This window comes from Hordeum vulgare, chromosome 3H (genome assembly GCF_904849725.1).
Source record: "Hordeum vulgare subsp. vulgare chromosome 3H, MorexV3_pseudomolecules_assembly, whole genome shotgun sequence".
NCBI lineage: Eukaryota > Viridiplantae > Streptophyta > Magnoliopsida > Poales > Poaceae > Hordeum > Hordeum vulgare.
In genome coordinates, this window is record NC_058520.1 from 592,151,833 (window position 1) to 592,168,005 (window position 16,173).

Here is a 16,173-nt window from a genome sequence, read left to right on the forward strand (position 1 = left end):
TGGTGGGCCCTTGTGACTTGCGCTATATATACAGAGGTAGGGGTCGGGGCACACGGTACGAAGTTCATCGTGCCGTCAGACTCTCCACCGACATCCACAAGAAGCTTGGAAGAGGAGCAGCGGAAGCAATTTGAGGCACCGTCGGCGAGAAGCGGCGCTGCGCCATATTCTTGCATTCCTAAATGTAGTAGTAGATGAACCATATTTGTGTATTTGAACATATGGATGACCGTATACATATTTGGATGGATAACATCCTCCCAGATATAGACGATTATAATGGATTTAAATGGATACCTTCCCCTATAAAAAGCATCAAATGGATACCATCCTAAAGATAGAACTATATTTTTATAAATTAAGGACAATAATGCGGTCAGATCTTTCTAATTATAATAACATTAAATTGTAGCACCGTTATATATACAATAAATTAAATGGATACTATCGTCATAGATACAGGTAGATACAATTTAAATATACTGCCCACCCAACTATGTCGTCATAGATATAGATAGATATAAAACATTAAATGGATACCATATGAAATTAAGGACAATGATATGGCCTATTTTTTTTGGTATATTTGAGTGAACCAGGACTAAATGTTCTTTAGCTACAAATCTATAAGATACCATCATGTGCATCTGGACGCGTAAACAGAATCGAGAACCAGAAATTTGAGCCTGCCATTATGGAGGGGAAAACTGTTCTTCTTTGCCTTATGGTGCTTGTGCTGCTAGGACATTCAACTCATGCTCGTAAGAAATCAATCTCCGTGTTTCTATATATGTATCTCCTATCCATCCGAAATAGAACTGCACAAGTTTCTTAGTTTGGATTTCTCTTACTGACATATGTTCTTCTCCACAGGGAATTGCCGTACCGAGTGTGCTTACACAAATCCATTTGTTTGTCTAGGTAATACTTGCCATAAAAAATGCACAGAGAAGTGGGGAAAGCTCCTCAATCATTCTTCTTGTAAAGCTAAAGCATTTTTCAAAGTCTCTTGTGATTGTCTTGTCTGTGATCTGTGACTATATCTTGTGGACTTTGCCATCATGTAAAATCGTGAAAAATGATGTCCAGTAATAAAACATTATGGTGACATGCATGTGATATTCTATTTGATTTTATTTTTCTGTTCTTAATATTATATTTGATAATTATTGTTTGTATCGAATGGAGGTTCATATAACCATATAAAACACGTGCGAACCAAGTGTATTGCACGGGTATTCCTTGTTGTGGAGTGGATGGTGTGGATGTAAGGACACATCTTGGCAATTTGTTAAGGTCCATCTAATAGATTCACTCAATAATTCTGATTCTAGCTGCAAGTAATGATTATAAGTGGATCTCAAGGAAGAAAAAGGTGAGAGAGCAGACGAGAAAGAACTGAAACTACAAAGAAGTCACTCGCAAATCAAGCCGAGCAAGCCTCCTTCTCTTTATATATAGCCTTGTTTCGTTTGCCTTATTGGCTGGGCCCCGCCATATGGCAATGGCCAACCTTGTCAAGGGAAAGGGTCGCTGACAAAATTTATGTATTTATCTATCTATCTCTATATCTATCTATATCTATATATACCTATATATACCTATACTAATTATAGGCTCCCTAAAAATGCACACGTAAATTAAATTTTATGATCCATTCATCTAGCGTTGGATCGAGTTATTACGGTGTAGATTCAACCATAAAATCCAGAGTCGAAAATTATTTTTTCAGCTGTAAAAAAAGAAAAAGAAAAAACATATCTCAATCTCTACCTAATAATAAAGAAAATATTGCTTCTCGTTGTCCGTCTAAAAATTACACCTAAAGTTGCCTGAAATTACCCACTATGCCACACATAAATTACCCCCAATGTTGTGTTCTTATAAGTAGTGAGACCACATGGAATCACGTAGACGTGCGAGCCTTAGTGGGTACAATCCCTCTTCTTCAGATTTTCTTCCCTCTTTTCTCTCTTTTTATGCTTATTAGTAAATGTGTACGCGTATATCCATATCTCAATGTATGTCTATGTTTCTCAGTTTGAGAAAAAAAATCTCACTTAGAAAAGTAGACCTCACATGTCCAACAAAAACAAAGAAAGATAAAAGCAAAGATATGTCCAGTTGTATCAAGATCTGCATTAAAACCCAATATTTGAAATAGTGAGATAATCACCATAAAAGTAGGCCTATACTATAATTAGAGGATCACATCTAAATCACTAAATCAAGCATAAAAAGAAAAAGAAAATACCCACATGAATCTTCACGCAAGATCAATGATATAGGACTTACATGTGCAATACTTATCTCACGTTTAGATGTGTTTTAGCAAAACTGCTCGTAAAAAGAAAGGTGAAATATGTCATTTTTTCTTTGATATGTACATCCGAGACATTCTAGGCTGAAGCTACTCCCGAAAAGGCTGGAGTTTAATCCCCCACGGAAACAACTGTATCAATCATGAGTTCGTGTATCCTTCTCTTTCATGAATTCCCTCTTGAGCATCAATCTACTCTTTTTTGGAGGCCTGTGATGTGAAAAAATTGTCCGTACTATCTGATATCTTTGATGATCCACATTTGCTAATGTATCTCTAAGGCCCCTTGTGTTTGCTATCTGGTTTATGACTTTTGGTTTTGATTTTTTGCTACACTTCTTTTGATTGCCATAGTCAATCTCTGTTTTCTGAGTAGCAGTCATGATTTGAAGGCAGGCAACAAATTAGAGTCTCTGATGCGCTAAACTCCATAGCGACTTCAGTGTTGTATGTTGCTGAGGGTGATTTTTGAATGAGATATCATGCGTGTGTCGTCTCATGTATGGCGTACACATCCCTTTGTCTGACACTTCTTAGCCTTGCCCTTTTTACGCAAAAAACATATGAAAATATTGCAGCTGGATGCGTTGTATTTTTTCATTGCTCATTCTTGTTTACTCGGCCTTGCCTGCATCATGTTTTGTGTGTGTTCATGCAGAAATCTGTTTGGGTGTCTTATCAGTATGCAATCAGTCCATACTATACCCAAAATGATTCTCTACTAAGAAGGAACACGGGATGCAAACTACTGCACTGTCCGTGAAGACTGAAGGTCAAAATTAATTTACAACAAATTGTTTCACACACAAGCAAGGCAGATTCGTGATGTAATGGCAGGGGAAGGATTAGGACACAGGAGGGGCTACGCCCTACGCTATGCTACGGCAGGAGGTTGATGTAGGCAAGGCAGGCACTTCACAAATCAGATGCCCTGTAGAGGGTGAGCAGGGAGAGGAAGAGGTTGATGACGTCGAGGTAGAGCGCGACGGCGGGCCAGACGTACTCGTCGTAGGAGTAGCGCTTGATGAGGTTGTCAGTGTCGTAGATGATGTAGCCGCAGAAGACGAGCGTCGCCAGCCCGCCGTACACCATGAGCGAGATGCGGCCCAGCGGGAAGAATGCCTGGATGAGCGCGAACACCATGAGGATCATCACCGCCGCGAACAGGAACGGGCCCAGGAAGTTGAAGTCGTGCCGCGGCTCGCCGCCCAGAAGGTGTACGCCGTCAGGCTCACCACCACCACCGCCGTCAGGATGGCCGACTCCAGGATCACCTCCCCCTTGGTGAAGGCGCAGGTGAGCCCCACCGCGAAGCTGATGGCCACCGTGAAGAGCGCCAGCGGCAGCAGGTTCACCGGGTGCCGCTGTTAGTAGTAGTACAGAGGACACAACACTGCGGTTCCAAACACACGGCCGGGCACGGTGAGCTTCAGTCACACACATCGACGGAATCAGAGTATGCATGGCAACGAAGGATTGATTTGAGATCGCCCGCGCGTCGTATAAACGTAAGGAAGGCGACGTACCGATGAACGGGAGGATGATGAGGAAGATGTAGAGCCCGAAGCCGGCGGGGGAGGGGACGAAGAAGAGCGCGACGGAGCGCACGAAGATGACGACGGAGGCGACGGCGATGGTGAGCAGCATCTGGATGGTGAGCAGCATCTGGATGAAGACGAAGAAGAGCGCGAGGAGCGGCGGCGACTGGTGCGGGGCAGGCGTCCGAGCGAGGGCCCGGCAGCCGACGCCGAGGCGGTGGCTGGGGGTCGGGTGGGCGACGCCTGAGCATGGGTGGGAGACGCTCGAGTCGTGCGTGGGAGATTTTTTTTAATATGCGCGGATGGCAGAGTTTCATCCGCTCAATTAAATTGCTAAGCGTACACAGTGGGGGTTATTTTTCATGTACACGGTTAGATCTAATTAGGTGGTCCGGATCGTGTGGTGGTATTTTATCTAGAATGTCCTGTGTACGTGTTTTCGGGTGCGTTTAGGAAAGAATATGTTCGCTTGTTTATTAGTAGTATAGATACGGAGCAAAGCATGCACCTCCTCCTCCCTAGGAGCCAGTCCATGTGCCCAAATTTTATTATTTTAATTTGTTTTTCTATTTTGGAATTAATTAAGGTCACAAGCTATGTTGTTTCTTGGTTGATATAATTAGTCCCACATTGCTTCCCTAAACGTATTCCCATCACGGGTTGGTGCACCACCTCTTGGACCCGTGTGCCCCCCTCCCCGAGGGTGCCCCAGGGTGGGTGGGCCCATTCCGGTGGACCCCCGGAATACATTCGTCACTCCCGGTACACTACCGAAAATACCCCAAACCTTTTCGAAACCCAAATATTTACCATTTTCCTATATATAAATCTTTACCTCAGGACCATTACTGAGCTCCTTGTGACGTGCGGGATCACATCCGAGACTCCGAACAAGCTTCGGTCACCAACACACATAACCCAATAATACCGAAACATCACCGAACCTTAAGTGTGCAGACCCTGTGGGTTCGAGAACTATGCAGACATGTCCGCGACACTCTCAGGTGAATAACCAATAGCGGGACCAGGATGACCATATTGATTCCTACATATTCTACGAAGATCTTTATCGGTTGAACCTCTATGTCTAAGATTCAGTTAATGTCGTATGCAATTCCCTTTGTCCATTGGTATGTTACTTGTCCGAGATTCGCTCATCGGTATCTTCATACCTAGTTCAATCTCGTTACCGCCAAGTCTCTTTCCTCGTTACGTAATACAAGATCACGTGACTAACTCTTTAGTCACGTTGCTTGTAAGATTGTTGTGATGATGTATTACCGAGTGGACCCTGAGATACCTCTCCTTCACACGGAGTGACAAATCCCAGTCTTGATCCATGTCAACTCAACAGACGCCCTCAGACATACCTGTAGAGCACCTTTATAGTCAACCAATTACATTGCGACATTTGATACACACAAGGTACTCCTCTAGTGTCAGTGAGTTACATGAGTTCATGGTCATAGGAACAGATACTTGAAAGGCAGAAAATAGTAGCAATAAACTGACATGATCACATGCTACGTTCATAGTTTGGGTCTTGTTCATGATGTGACCACATTATAAAATGACAACTCTTGTTCATGATTTAACCCTACGATCACCCTTTTGGAAGCGAGATATGATGGTGTCTTCCTTTACTTGGATGAAGAATTTACGCTCAACAAAAGTAACCAAGCAAACATTTAAATATTGCTCTCCCATTTTGGCTCTTAACTTATTCTTCACATAATCCATCGAAGAGAAGACCCTCTCAACACTAGCAGTCGCCAGCGGGAGAATTAACAACAACTTGAGAAGCTTGTAAACAATGGCATATGATATGTTCTTCTTTGTCTCAACAAGCTTGGCTGAAAGTTGGGCAATATTTTTCACCTTTATAAATCTTTCATCTCTACGCATATCAGCAATAAACATTGACAATTCATAAGGAAGTTTCAATATTTTAGTCTTTGAGAAATCCTTAGGATAAAAATGGGCAAGCTTGACCAACTTCTCTTGATCATAAGCAGCAAATGAGTCAACATGATTGAATGATGCCATACATACAAGTAATTCGGTGTTTACCTCATCAAACTTATTATTGAGCTCTTGAAGTTGCCTATCAATAAGACCCAAAAACATATCAATACGAAAGCGATGGAGATTCTTTACTTTCTTGAAGAACTTATTGGATCTCTGAGCCGACTTATAAAATCCATCCATGTCAGGCACTTTGATCTTGTGCTTCAGAAAAAAAGACTTGACATTTTCTAGAAATATTTCCCACCCACTATCTTCTCGGAAATTGAAGAATTGCTGCTTAGTGAGAGGAATTAGATCAATAGAATTCACAATATCTTGATCCCTCCTTTGCAAATCTTGACTCAAGCCATCTGTGTACCCAAATAGTTCCTCCATCAAGTGCAACATGAAAACAAACTCAAATGACTCAAATGATCTCAATATAGTTTGAGCTCCAATACCCTCAGCACTATTATACTCTTTTCCGATCCTTTTGAGAACCTTTTTGATCGAAGGGTACAAAGAAAGAACATGTGACACGGTTTTAGAGTGGGATCCCCTTGACATGGTCTTCCCAAATCCATCTCCTGGTTTTGCCCTTTGTCGGTTTCAAGTTCATCCAATTGCAATGCTTCAATGAGATAATCAGCTTGAGCTTCTCGAAACATCTGTATCTTTTTGCAAGACAAACCCAGACCATTCAACAAAGATGATAGTTGTTGAAACAACAAAAAGCAATCACCATTCTCTTTAGCAATAGAAACAAGAGTTAACTGAAGTTGATGGGCAAAGCAGTGAACATAATAAGCAGATGGAGACTCATCCATAATTAATTTTTTCAAACCATTAGCCTTACCCTTCATGTTGGTGGCTCCGTCGTATCCGTGTCCACGCACCATAGAAAAACTCAAAGAATTGTCCATCAATAGTTTCTCAATTGCCTTTTAAGTGTCAGAGAGGTAGTGTCCTCAACATGGACAATTCCAAGAAATCTATCAACCGGCCATCCAATTTTATCAACATAACGCAAGCAAAGAGCCAATTCTTCCCGCTGGTACACATCACTAGATTCATCGGCACGTACTGCAAAATATTCTTCACCGAGATCTTTCATAATGAGATTAGTTGTCTCCTTAGCACAACAATTGATGAGTTCTAACTGTATATCATGGGATGTCATTTTACAATTCTTTGGAGCATTTTTTAGAACCACTTTGTCAACGTCTTCAAACATTTCGGCTAGATGGTTTAAAAGCTCAAGAAAATTCTCCTTGTTAAGTGATTCTTCACTTTCATCATGACCACAAAAAGCCAAACCTTGCTTCAAAAGAAATCTCAGGTAATAAATAGAATAACCTAGGTGGGAAATATATTGAGCCTTGGCTTGTTTGGAAGTTGAAGCAATAGACTCCCTAATTGATGCATCGGGCTAAATAAACAAATCAAATTTCTCTTGAGCTTCACAATGAGCACTAGTGAGAGAACCACAATGTTTTTCACACCTATTTTTCATCATGTTCCGATTTTTAAACCCTCCTTTCACAAAAGCATCACCACCTTTATGTTTAGTTTTATCCTTGAATAAGTAGAAAACGAAGCAAAACACTGCATCTAGTTTAATACTATACTCAAGCCATTCGTACGTGTCAAACCAATGAGCTGAAAAGCAACGATTATTACTTCCATTTTTTGTTGTTTTGAATTCATGTTTCTTTGGTTGACAAGCCCCCATTGCAATCTATCTCCTTCTCACCAAATCTTGATCATTGACGTCATAGTTCACGATGGGAATCCTTTTCCCGGGATCAGGCTCAAGTACATACACTGCTTCATCATTAAATTCTTCATCCGATTCTTCATCTTCTACATCTGGCGAACCTATCTCCGGTTCCATGCCACTATTATTACGTGTCTGCACTAGTGCCAACTGTAGTTCATTGGAAGGTGGGTTACTAAAATTATGATCTTGATCTTGGTTTTCAATGTCGATAGATACCGATGCTGGTGTTGATGTTGAACTTATCTTCGGCGCCTTTGAAGCAGCTCTGTCCTACAAACGCTTCAAATCAGTACCCTGCTTGTTCTTCATATTTCACACCTATACAAAAAACATGTTAGATAGTCATGGCGGCATACTGGCATGGTGGACAGTCTCACAAAATTCAAATATTCATAATTCCGAAATCTATAAGCATGAAATTCACCTTGTTTTCCTTGCAGTGCTTCACAAGTTTTGTAGCAAGAAAATGCAAAACGCACTCAAAATGAACTGATGCTATAATAGGCAGTCCCCTGGCAATAGGTTAATGAAAACTAAATTAGGGAGTGAAAATAATCATCTCTTCTTCACTAAAAAATCGGAGAAATCAAGATTGAATACTCACTAACTCGAAAAGATCAATCAGATAGGACAAAACGGTCTGAAGTTGGCCCGTTTCTCAATTGCAGTAGTTGGTCTGTAGTTGGCCTGTTTCTCCATCCGCAGGGCAAAAGAGTTTGGAAAAGTAGATACGACGGAGACGTATCAGTGAACATCATAGGACTCTGGTTCATATTACCACCATTCCTTACACCTCCACCATTTACTGTTTTTATTTACTTTTCCGTTGCAATTACTATCGCTATTCCCGCTTGTGTTCGATCCTTTGCAAACTACAAGTCCGGATAGATTGACAACCTCTCTGAACTCGTTGGGTGTGAAGTTATTTGTTGTTTGTGCAGGTCCACGTCTTCTGCTAGCGCCAGAGCAGCGCACACCTACTTGTTGATCCTCGGAGTCCTCTTGGTTCGATAAACTTTACAGTCCCCATGTAAGGGAAATCTGTTGCTCACTACGTCTCCACCTTTCACTTGGGGTAACCAACAAGGGGCGAGAAGTATATCCATCAATTCGTCATCAAGCAAATTTCTGGCGCCGTTGCCGGGGACTCCAGTATTGAAGATAGGGGAGTTGCACGCTATCTTTTACCTTTGGTTTTAGTCTTGTTAGTTTGCTTTCTAGTTTTTGCTTTAGAGTCTTATACAAAAAGCTACAAATAGAAAAGATTAGTTACTTTGCTTTGTTTAGTCAGTATGTCTAAGTTCTTCGCCTTTGGTGTTGCACCCGAAGGATAGATTCTCACCTTCAAACAAAGGGTTCGAGAAAGTTTGAAAGCTACTTGGTATAGAATTAAAGATTCTCAAGATAGAGCCACCAAGAAGCAATGGACCACTATTTTGCTTAGAAATTCTTATGTTGGTATTACTTCTTGGAATAGGTTTGTTCTAGACACAGCAATAGGTGGGAATTTCTTGGAAGCTCCCGCTTGGGAGGCTCTTAACGTTATGGAAAATATTGTTGGAACCCCACCTATTGTTGACATAAAGGATTATATCACTTTAGCTCACATTATGAGTAAACTTGAGATTATAGAGCTAAAGATGCCAAGCATGAGTAAAATAAATGAAGTAGATCATAGGATTCAAGGGAACTTAAATATACTTGATAGCTCCATGCACAACATTTACAAAACTTTGGAGACCCTTAAATCCCATGGTGTGGATCCTTCTAGGATTGATAAGGTCGAGGATATTATTGAAACTTTAGGAACTACTCTATCCTCCATCAAGACTAAAAAGGTAGAAAATCCCGCAAGGAAGGGACCTAAGTTCGTTCACGTACCCAAGGTTCCTCAACCCAAAACGAGTATACATGTTTCTAAGGGTGTTGAAACTGTGAAGACCTTGGACGACATACCTCTCTTAAATAAAATTAGAAATGAAATTCCAATTGATCTTACTACCTTTGCTTTTGTTCCTAGAAGTGTTTCCACTAGGCCTCTCTTTGAGAGTCCTCTTAAGATTAGTTGTACTATTGAAGAACTTTTTGATGATCTTTGTGATGGTTCAGTTGATACAACTTGATCTTTTTGCATCATGCCTAGCTCAAAGGCATAAAATAAAGCGCTTGTTGGGAGGCAACCCAATTTGTTTTTAATTTCAGTTTTAGTGCTCTTGATGTTTGTTAATACTGTAGCAACATCATTATATATTTATTTGCAAGCTTTGTGCCAAGTTTTAGCCTCAGATTGCAAGAAAGTTCAAAAGTTGTGATATGCTGTCCAAAAACAGATTATGTCTGATTGACGGAAAAAATTGCCAAAAATCACCGGATCATCTTTTTGATCTGAATTTTTTGAAAGTATGCTCTGTATAATTGTGTTTCTGGCATCTGTTCTGAGTTTTTTGATTTGAGTTGCAGAAGTGCCCCGAAAAAAATATTTACTACCTGTTGTTCTGTTTTTCCAGATTCTGCCCTGTTTTGCGTTTTCAATGTTTTACAAATCTTAAGCTTGCCTTTTCTTTGTAAAAACCTTTTGGCAATCTTGAGAAACAGTAGATCTTCATGAAAATCTTTATTTCCAGTAGAGAATAAATTATTTTACTATGGGCACCAACCACTCTAATCAGCTTATGATGAGTTTCGTATGAAGGGAGTTTTCAAGTATGCGATGGAAGATGGTAAAAGAAGATCCAGGAGTGTCAAGCGCTCAAGATTGGGGATGCCCCCATACAGCCCCAAGAAATATTGAAGGAGACTCAAGAGTCTAAGCTTGGGGATGCCCCGTGCATCCCCTTCTCCATCAACAATCATCAGTTCATCCTTCTCCATGCTATATTTTTATCACTTCATATGTTATGTGCTATGCTTGGAGTGTCCCGCTCTTTACTTTTTAGTTTATTTTAGTTTTGCTTGCTGTTCATAACAAGTTGGAACCTAGCCTTCTTTGTTTGGGAGATAAACACGCTCCACTTCACCCTAGAACACAACATAGGTTTTCATGCTTATCTTTTTGTGTGCTCTTTATCTTTTCATAGCTGCTGTCATGCTTACCTCTTAGTTTTCATGTTTTATGTATTTAAGAGATTTTATTTAGGTTGCTTTTGGAACTCTCTTGAGTTATCATGCTTATCTTGTTTAGAGAGTTGGCTTGTTGCACTGAGGTGTGTCTTGCATGAGTAGGTAATTGAGGTTGTTATTTATCTATAGTAGTAACTTGCAATAGTTTTGAGGTATTGGTTTGAGTAACGTTTGGACTTTTGGTGTCAATATCTTGAGCCTATTAGTGATAGGTGTCTTATTTTGGGAAATTCGTGTGTATTTTCAAAAACTAAAAAAATTAGTTGAGAACTCTAGCTGCTAGATGAATCGCTAACTTGGGGAGGGGTTGTAATATATAGAGTACCATCACGTTATCATGGGTCGAGGATGCGCAAGGATAACCAAACCCCTAAACACTCCTCCTCGGGGTACCTGTCTCTTTGTGAATCTCCCGACTAGATAGAGAGTTACCGATAATAAGTGCATGAGTTCTTCGGACTAATGCGAGTACTCGATTGTTGGCAGTTCCACCATCCATATTTTGCTAGCCTCTTCGGTAAGGTCCCGGGTCTAATAAAGAGTTGCAATTTACGCACCCCAAAGTAATTAGTACTAGCTCGTTCTACGCATCTCCAATTGATTCAAATTTTCGTTAATATATCATTACCATGCTAGCTTATCAGTTTGATTGAACTCTATATTACAGTCAATTGTGTTTAGTTTTATTCATATATATGCATGTATTGACTACCTTCTTTAAATTAGATCTGGCAGATGCAGGACGAACTCCTAACACATGACCACATACGAGCAATTGAAGAGGAATTGGTGGGATTCTTTCTTTACCACGTCATATCTAAAGACCAAGAATACCATGTGTCATATTTGTGATTGGATCTTAGGTAGATGATGTTAGGGATTGTAAAAGATGTTATATTGTAAAAGATGTTAGGGATTGTAAATGGTTTCCTTCATTTTCTTATTATCTAGCGTCAAGTTCTTTCTATATGTATAGTACCTAGCGTCGACCAAGCATGGAGAAAGAGAGGACACTTCTCTCTATTAGCTAGCTAACACAATATGAAACCACTAAATTAACCCTACAAAACCCCCAACCCCCCCCCCCATTCAAAAAACCCAAGCTCCGGCCAGATGCTGACGCATGGATGCCATTTGGTCCCCGTTGGTGTGACTGTTGGGGAACGTCGCATGGGAAACAAAAATTTTCCTACGCGCACGAAGACCTATCATGGTGATGTCCATCTATGAGAGGGGATGTGTGATCTACGTACCCTTGTAGACCGTACAGTAGAAGCGTTAGTGAATGCGGTTGATGTAGTGGAACGTCCTCACGTCCCTCGATCCGCCCAGCAAACTATCCCGCGATCAGTCCCACGATCTAGTGCCGAACGGACGGCACCTCCGCGTTCAGCACACGTACAGCTCGACGATGATCTCGGCCTTCTTGATCCAGCAAGAGATACGGAGAGGTAGAAGAGTTCTCCGGCAGCATGACGGCGCTCCGGAGGTTGGTGGTGATCTTATCTCAGCAGGGCTCCGCCCAAGCTCCGCAGAAAAGCGATCTAGAGGTAAAACCGTGGAGATATGTGGTCGGGCTGCCGTGGCAAAGTTGTCTCAAATCAGCCCTAAAACCCCACTATATATAGGAGGGAGAGGGGGGAGCCTTGCCTTGGGGTCCAAGAACCCTCAAGGGGTCGGCCGAGCCAAGGGGGGAAGGATTCCCCTCCCAAACCGAGTCCTACTTGGTTTGGAAGGTGGAGTCCTTCTTCCCTTTCCCACCTCCTCCTTTTTTTTCTTTTTCTCTTTGATTTTCTTCCCAATGCGCATAGGCTCCTCTTGGGCTGTCCCACCAGCCCACTAAGGGCTGGTGCGGCACCCCCAACACCTATGGGCTTCCTCGGGGTGGGTGCCCCCCCCCCCCGGTGAACTCCCGGAACCCATTCGTCATTCCCGGTAACTCCGAAAACCTTCCGGTAATCAAATGAGGTCATCCTATATATCAATCTTCGTTTCCGGACCATTCTGGAAACCCTCATGACGTCTGTGATCTCATCCGGGACTCCGAACAACATTCGGTAACCAACCATATAACTCAAATATGCATAAAACAACGTCGAACCTTAAGTGTGCAGACCCTGCGGCTTCGAGAACTATGTAGACATGACCCGAGTGACTCCTCGGTCAATATCCAATAGCGGGACCTGGATGCCCATATTGGATCCTACATATTCTACGAAGATCTTATCGTTTGAACCTCAGTGCCAAGGATTCATATAATCCTGTATGTCATTCCCTTTGTCCTTCGGTATGTTACTTGCCCGAGATTCGATCGTCAGTATCCGCATACCTATTTCAATCTCGTTTACCGGCAAGTCTCTTTACTCGTTCCGGAATACAAGATCACGCAACTTACACTAAGTCACATTGCTTGCAAGGCTTGTGTGTGATGTTGTATTACCGAGTGGGCCCTGAGATACCTCTCCGTCACACGGAGTGACAAATCCCAGTCTCGATCCATACTAACTCAACGAACACCTTCGGAGATACCTGTAGAGCATCTTTATAGTCACCCAGTTACGTTGCGACGTTTGATACACACAAAGTATTCCTCCGGTGTCCGTGAGTTATATGATCTCATGGTCATAGAAACAAATACTTGACACGCAGAAAACAGTAGCAACAAAATGACACGATCAACATGCTACGTCTATTGGTTTGGGTCTAGTCCATCACATGATTCTCCTAATGATGTGATCCCGTTATCAAGTGACAACACTTACCTATGGCCAGGAAACCTTGACCATCTTTGATCAACGAGCTAGTCAACTAGAGGCTTACTAGGGACAGTGTTTTGTCTATGTATCCACACAAGTATTGTGTTTCCAATCAATACAATTATAGCATGGATAATAAACGATTATCATGAACTATGAAATATAATAATAACTAATTTATTATTGCCTCTAGGGCATATTTCCAACAGTGACAAACCGAGACTAAAGTTCCTCCTGCCTGGGCTCCCCGCAGCGGCCACATGGAGACACTTCTGTCCCGGTTCGTAAGAGAACCGGGACTAAAGGTTTTGGGCTTTAGTACCGACACTTCAGTCCCAGTTTCAGAACCGGGGCTAATGGGCCTCTAGAACCAGGACAAATTGGGATTTTTCTACTAGTGAATCAACCCAAAGGACAACATAAATCTATTCAAACATTATAGGATGGCAACACATCATTGATTAATAATATGTGGCATGAAACACCATGTTCAAGTACGGGAGAGCGGACCATCATAGATAGATGAGGGAAGGTGATGGAGACGGTGATATTGATGAGGACAATCTCCGCGGTGGTGGTTCCTCGGATGGCACTCCAGCGCCACCGGAAGAGAGAGGGAGAGAGTCTCCCCCTTAGGTGTAACATCCCAAATTTCCTAATTTGTAATGTTTTACAATTGTAGCTAAGCATCTATGCATATTGGTTGAAATAAAGTTGGCATTTGATTTCTTTCAAATTTTCATTTTGCATTTCTATTTTTCTTCGTGCAAGAAGTGCCGGGAAATAAATTCTTGCAAACAGGAAAGAGAGGAGGAATATGACACTCCAAAACCATGGGCACTTTTGATATATTTTGAGCCAATTAAACCAAAACTATGTTGAGAAAATATTTGCAAAAGAAAATAAATCTTTTAGGGTTTTTCTAAAAAAACATTTTTTAAAAGTTTTTATTTTTGTCTTGGAAAAATGTTAAACGTGTAGGAATTTTTTTTCTGAAATTTTTGGTATATAATACCCCTATATTTGGAATTTATTTTATTCCCCTTTTTATTTTTGCACTTTTTGTTTTAAAAAAATATAGAAAAACAGAATCATCTTCTTTATTTGGAAAGCGCTCATGCGCTTTATAGCGCAATCGGGCCAGATCCCTGGAGGCCCGGGACCGAATCCTCTAAGGATCGGCCGACCGAGCCCCTTCCTCCCCCTCTCTCTCTGCCTCGCGGGGCCGACCGCCCGATCCACCCCGAGCCGGCCACCTCTATCTTCCTCCTTCCTTCTCTCCTCCCCTCCCTTTCCTTCCAAGGCCGAGACCGGCCGATCCTCGCCCCGATCTCCTCCACCTTCCCTCCCTAGCCTCTCCTCTCTCCGCCTATATAAGGCCCGAGGCCACCGCACCCCGAGCCCCTCGCCTCCGCCCCACTTCGCCGCCCCAACCACCCCTGCTACCCAGTTCGCCGGAGCCGAAGCTCCACGGAACTTCCCCGGCACCCTGCCGCGCCACCCCTCGCCGCCCACACCACCCGACGCCGCCAGGACCTCCCCCAACGCAGTCGCGTCCCATTTTTCTACCCTGCCCGAGCTCCTCGCCACCCCACGCCACCCCGCACCTCGCCGGAGTTCCCGAGCCCGACCGAAGTTCCCCGACCTCCTCTGATCCTCCCCGGCCACGACTCACCTCGTCGTCGCCTCCTCTCGACAGAGGAGACTCGCCACGTCCCCCTGGTGCCCTCGGACGCCGCCGAGACCCGCCGGAGCGACGACCTCGACCACCGCCACCTCCCTGCTCGCCGGAGACCCCCTGCCACGGTGAGCCAGCCCCCATGTGAGCCCATCCCCTCCCTAGCCATTCGATTTAAATCCAACGCTCGTGATTAGACACTAGATACCCCTTCGGTTTTGTTAAGAAAACCGTTCGATTTTCTATTAGTATTAATTTAGCCGAGCCGTTTTAGTTACATTGCGGCTGTTTGTTGTATTAGCTACGCAACTCACACGCCTTAGCCAATCAGAAACTGCCACCATACCCCCATGTTCACTATACTAGCTTTTTTTGTTTAAGTTTAGAAACAGAGAGAGTTTCAAATTTGTTTTCCCTATAACTTTTGTTCTATAGATCCAATGGAGTTGATCCTTTTTCTAGTAGATCACAATTTGCTTGTAGTTTTCGAAAACATATTATTTGCCTATGTTTGAAATTTCAAAATTTGAATTAGATCAGAATTTGTTTAAAACTTGTTTTGCTTATTCCAGGAGTTTAAAAATAGGTTTTAATTTGATTCTTTTTTGCTGTTGTTTCCTAGTGATCATATGTTTGAGTAGTTTAAGTTTCAGTTTTTATAAAATATTTTTTAGTTGGGGTTTTATCAAAAACAGATTCTGTTTTGCTTATGCTAAGTGATTTTCTTCACTTTGTGCAATGGTGATTATATGTTAGTGATGTTATTTTGTTTGTTAGTGATTGTAATAATTATTGTGTGCATTTTGTTTGTATCGATAGATCACCCGGAGTGCGAAGCGTGCTACTTAGAAGTGCTCGAGAACGACAACTATCAGCAAGGCAAGTCATTTGATCATGTATTACCTATGTTTTATGCATTGTAGTTCTACCCTTCAAAGACCCTATTGCATGCTGAGTAGGTACTTGGAAATATT

General features: G+C 42.2%; 1 long non-coding RNA gene, 1 other non-coding gene and 1 pseudogene across 2 annotated transcripts; 2 read left to right on the forward strand and 1 right to left on the reverse strand.

Annotated features, from left to right (window-relative positions):
• Window positions 1-634: 634 nt before the first annotated feature.
• Window positions 635-1,114, forward strand: LOC123440902. Its single transcript, XR_006630376.1, has 2 exons — window positions 635-761; window positions 874-1,114. It is a non-coding gene; the product is annotated as an uncharacterized LOC123440902 (long non-coding RNA).
• A 1,413-nt stretch (window positions 1,115-2,527) lies between these two features.
• On the forward strand, window positions 2,528-2,605 carry LOC123445873. Its single transcript, XR_006631232.1, has one exon. It is a non-coding gene; the product is annotated as a small nucleolar RNA snoR117 (small nucleolar RNA).
• A 630-nt stretch (window positions 2,606-3,235) lies between these two features.
• On the reverse strand, window positions 3,236-15,343 carry LOC123442152 (annotated as a pseudogene).
• Window positions 15,344-16,173: the final 830 nt, after the last annotated feature.